General features: G+C 28.8%; 1 pseudogene; it reads left to right on the plus strand.

The window, feature by feature from the left end:
• The first annotated feature begins 2,092 nt into the window (after positions 1–2,092).
• On the plus strand, positions 2,093–3,189 carry LOC113560146 (annotated as a pseudogene).
• The last annotated feature ends 2,678 nt before the right edge of the window (positions 3,190–5,867 follow it).

The following is a 5,867-nucleotide window of genomic DNA, read 5'->3' on the forward strand; positions in this document are numbered from 1 at the left end:
TTTAATACATTAACCTCTCAGGTTTTTTCTTAGTCCTCTCTGATTTCCTTACTTCTTTACTATTTAATTCTTCATCTCCTTTTACTTCTTCCTCCTCAAATTCTAAACTTACTGTTTTCCTTTTCCTCATAAATATTATATTTCTTCTTAACTCTCTTCCTCTCGAATTTTTTACTAAGTAACATCTTGGCCATTTTAGTTTTTTTATAATTGTAGCTTCACTCCATGTTTTTTTAAATTTATCCTCTAACCATACCTTTTCTTTTTCCTCAAATACTACTTCTTTTAAAGTCCCTTTATCATCAAAATATTTTTTTTTAATTTATTTGGTTTTCTTTCATTTTTCATTTATATTTATATTTATTTTTTTAACCTGTATATCTTTTATTGGTAATTTTGTTCTTAAAATTCCATTTTGTTATAGGTTTACTGGTGATAAGCCAATATTCACTAATGGTGTGTTTCTGTAATTAAATAAATAATCTTCTATGTCACTATTTGTTTCACTACATTTTTTTATTATTTTTTTTTATTATCCCTACATATTTTTCTGCTAAACCATTACTAACAGGATAGTTTGAACTTGTGTTATTAATTTCAATTCCCCACTCTTTAGCAAATAACTTAAATTAGTAACTATTAAATGGCATATTATCAGCTATTAAAACACTATGTATACCAAGTCTTGCAAATATTTTTTTACACTTTTTAATTAATTCTTTTGCTGTTTTCCACTAAGTTTGGTGACTTCTACCCATCTTGAAAAGTAATCTACTATTATTAAATAATCTTTTCCTCTTGCATGAGCTATATCTGCCCCTATCTTGTCAAATGGTATCTCATGACTAGGTAACTCAGTTTTTGTATTACTTCTATTATCTTCTATTATATTTGTTACAAATTACACATGTTAATACTAAATTAGTTATATCTGACATGATCCCAGGCCAATATACATGCTGTTTAGCTAACTGTTTTGTTTTTTCTACACCTTGATGCGTATCATGAATTCGTTTTAACATTTCCCTCCTTAACGTTTTAGGTATCACTACTCTATTTTCATAATATACCAATTCATCCTCAACAACTAACTCTGCTTTTATTTTATAATAATGATTTATTTCATTTTCTTCCTTTAATTTGTTTGTTTTTTTTCCATTCACATATTCTTTTACTCGTTTCAAAATTAAATCTTTATTAGTCTCTGCTTTTCATTCACTCAGTTTTTCTACACTATATTTTATTTCAGCTATCTTTACTGTGTGTATTAAATCCCTCAATGACTCATCATATTTCTCTTTTTTATAAATAATATTTCTTGTTAGTAAATCAGTAATGTACATATATTTTCCAGGTAAATATTCTAATGTAAAATTGTAATTTAATAGTTTTAATTTTAATCTTTTTAATCTGTTATTCTCAACTTTTTCTATATTTTTCTTTACTATTGATACTAACGGTTGATGATCTGTGTATATTTTTACTTCATTATGCCCATATACAGTGTTCACGCTAAGAGGTACCACGAAATATTTCAGTTGGATGACCTTGTATTGAAATGGAGTTTTCGGGGAAAGAAAAGGACTACCAAAATACACAATTTCAGATAAATTTCAAATTTTTAACCCTGTCAGTACGCGCATGCGCAATACAACTTACTTTTTTTTAAATGACAATACTATTTTTTCCTACAGATTCGATTAGAGTATATTTTTTTAAACAGTTTTTGTATAAAAAGTTTTTTTATAGCTACAAATTGGCAAAGTTATAGTATGTTGAATTTTAAATTACGAATAATTTGTTTTGACGAAATTGGAACTAAATTCAACTTTATGTTATTTTAAAATCGAAATAATATTTCCGATATTGTTAAATGCCTATTTTTAGACAGGTAAGATAATAAAAAGAACTTGGCGACATTCGCTGGTAATTAAGATAGTAAATCCGGTTCGTTATACATTTATTTTATAAATAATTGTTGATAAATTATTTTCACTGAGACACTGACTAGTAATAATTGTATTAATACATTAAAACTAGTCTTGTGACAATTGCTATTCACACAACGTCGTGTTTTTAAACATTTATTAAAATGAATAACAGTGAAAAAGTAGAACTTATTATAATTTTTGGCGAATGTAATCGTAGTTCTTGACAAGCAGCTCGGGTGTACGCAGATCGGTATCCAGATAGGTTTCACCCACATCACAATTATGTCCATAGACTTCTACGTGGATTAAATGAAAACGGTCAATTTCCTAATAATCAAAATAGACAACGGCAGCCTAGACCAAATAATTTTGATGAAGACACTGAATTGCAGGTAATGGCTTACATACGAGCTTATCCACGTTCATCAATAAGACATGTATCTCGACAAATTGGTATATCAGTGGGGGCAGTACATAATATTTTGAAAAAATACAAAATGCATGCGTATAAACTTGAGTTTATCCAACATTTACGAATCGGGGATCCTGAATGTAGATTACAATTTTGGCATGGTTTAGTATTCAATTTGAAATCGACAATTTATTTTATAATCGTATTTTGTGGATTGATGAATCTAAATTTACAAACAACTGAATAATGAATAAACAAAACAATAGATTTTAGGACGATACAAATCCACACTGGTCTCGAGAAACTAACTTTCAGACAGTTTGGGGTATAAATGTGTGGTGTGGATTAATCGGTGGAAAACTTATAGGTCCTTATTTTTATGACGGAACACTTACAGGTAGAAGATATCTAGATTTTCTTGCTAATCAGTTACCATTACTGTTAGAAAATGTTCCATTAGCCACGCGGAGTAATATGTATTTTCAACAAGATGGTGCACCAGCACACAACGCCATCATTGTTCGACAATATTTAAATGAAATTTTTCCCAACCGATTGATTGGTACCTATGGAGTAATTCCATGGCCGGCAAGATCTCCAGATCTGACCCCATTGGATTTTTTTTTATGGGGGCATTTAAAAAATGTTGTATATGCGGACCCACCTATTAATGTACAAGATTTAAAAAACAAAATTAGACTGGCTTGTAATAATTTAGGAGAAGAACAAATAAACGCTAGCACATCAAGGGAATTTTTAAAACGTTTGGAATCATGTTTGGAACATCAAGGTGGAAACTTGAACAATTTATTAGATAGAACTGTTATTGCAAATAAATACATTTAAATTTCAAATTCAAAGTGTGCAAACTTTTTATAATTTTCATTATCTTCAGATGTAGGTATGAAGGGAAAAAATGAGAGTAAATTACGATAAAAAAATTGTTCATTTTATCTTATCTGTCTATAAACAGGCATTTAACAATAATATCGGAAATATTATTTCGATTTTAAAGTAACATAAAGTTGAATTTAGTTCAAATTTTGTCAGAAACAAATTATTCGTAATTTAAAATTCAACATACTATAACTTTGCCAATTTTGTAATTATAAAAAAACTTTTTATACAAAAACTGTTTAAAAAAAAATACTCTAATTGAATCGGTAGGAAAAAAATAGTATTGTCATTTAAAAAAAAGTAAGTTGTATTGCGCATGCGCGTACCGACAGGGTAAAAAATTTGAAATTTTTCTGAAATTATGTATTTGGTAGTCCTTTTCTTCCCCGAAAACCCATTTCAATACAAGGTCATCCAACTAAAATATTTCGTGGTACCTCTTAGCGTGAACAACTGTATATAATAGTGAAATTTCTTTACTCCAAATGTGATTGCTAACAATTTCTTCTCTATAATTGCATAAAGTTGCTCAGTTTCTGTTAACGACCTTGATGCGTACCACTCTGGCTTATTAGATTGTAACAAACCAAATGCAATAACATTTTTAGAAGCGTCACACTGTATAGGAATTGGTTGTTTGGCATCAAAAACCCACTATATAGTAACGATTTTTTCACTTATTAAGCTTTTCACTGTTTCTAATGTCTGACTATGTGTTTCTGTTCAATTCCACACTGGCTCTTTTTCAGTAATTCTCTCATGGGTCCACTTATTTCTGATATATTTGGTATGAATTATCATAAGAAATTTATAGCTCCTAAAATTTGTTGGAGTTCTTTCTTATTACTAGGATTTTTTAATTTTTTAATTACTTCTATTTTTTCACTGTCAGGACTCATACCTTTTTCATTGAAATTTAACCCTAAAAATCTCTTTGCTTATACTGAAATTTTGAGATATTTAACTTGATATTATATTTTCTCGCTCTGTCTATCACCTTATTCATTATTTGTTCATGTTGATGTAATGTTTCTGCTGCAATTAATATGTCATCAAAATAGATTAATACACCTTCTATATCTCTAAAATATTTCTCATTTTGTTTCATAAACAGTTCTGGTGCTACACTCACACCAAACGGTAATCTTAAAAACCTATAGTTCCCAAATGGTGTACTAAATGTGCAATATTTACTTGATTTTTCGTCTAATTTAATATGATAATATCCATCCTTTAAGTCAACTACACTATAATATTTTTTATTTAATAATTTTGGAGTAATTTCTTCCAATGTTGATACTTGAAATTGTTCTCTTACTAACCCTATGTCCAACTCTTTTGTATCTAAACATATTCTTAAAGACAAATCTGGTTTTTGTACTACTACTAAATTATTTACCCATTCGTTTGGTTCATCCATTTGCGTTATTATTTCTTTTTTTACTAACTCCTCTAACTTTATTTTAATTTGTCTTTAATTTTTATTGGTACCCTTCTAGCTATACTCGCTTTTGGCATTACTTCCTCTTTTAATTTAAGACTACACACATCCGGAAAACAACCTACACCTTCAAACACATCATTATTTTTCTTTATGAACATATCTTTATCTACTTCGTTGTTATTTTTTGTTGATATTACATCTACATTTTTTAATAATTTAAATTCTTTGAGTATTGGTAGTCCTAATATTGATCTACTTTTACAAGCCTCCTCTATTACAATAAATTCTGTTTCTATACTTTTATCACCTAATGTTAATATATTTTTAATTTGACCCATAGGTTTCACTTTAAACCCACCAAGCACTCTAACGTAACCTTTGTGTTTTTGATTAAATTGTGCACGCCCAGATATTTACAATCGTGTTCAAATAATGTATTTATTTCAGCTCCACTATCTAATTTGAATTCAATTTTTTTATTGTTTATTTCAAAAACTTTACACCATTTATTTTTTATGGACTATAACTTATGTACAGACTCTAATGAAAATGTGTTATCTTCTTCTCTATTTTCAATTTTACCTCCTGTGCATTTTTTAATTCATACTTATTGTCATATTGTTTTTTTTTTTTTTTTTGACACACTTTGGCAAAATGATGATAACCACTTTAGTTATTACAGCTCTTTCCATATGCTGGACAATTTTTATATACATGTTTTAAACCACATCTATTACAATTTATCATATTATCAGGCATTTTATTATACTTACCCATCCTATGATCATTGGACTGACTGCTATTCCACTGTCTTGGGCTTGACTCGTTATTTTCTTCGGCTTGCTTATATTTTTGGCTCCAATTGACGATTTTTCTCATAACTTCATGTACAGCCTTGTCTGCATCATTGGCTGTGATTAATGTTCGTCTATTTGATTCTGCACGTTCAATTGATTGGCGGCACGACACTACTTTTTGCCAACTCCACATCACTCGTAACAATCTAGTTTGGGTTTTCTTTGTCCAATATTCCTAACACTATCTGTGTTTTTTAATATTTTGTTTTCACAGCTCACCAAATTACAAACCTTTAATTAATTTTTAAAATCAGTATACCATATATCAATTGTTCTCCTTCATGTTGTTTACGATTGAAGAAATAAAGTGTTCCATAACTTCATTT

This window comes from Rhopalosiphum maidis, chromosome 3, assembly GCF_003676215.2.
Source record: "Rhopalosiphum maidis isolate BTI-1 chromosome 3, ASM367621v3, whole genome shotgun sequence".
Lineage (NCBI taxonomy): Eukaryota > Metazoa > Arthropoda > Insecta > Hemiptera > Aphididae > Rhopalosiphum > Rhopalosiphum maidis.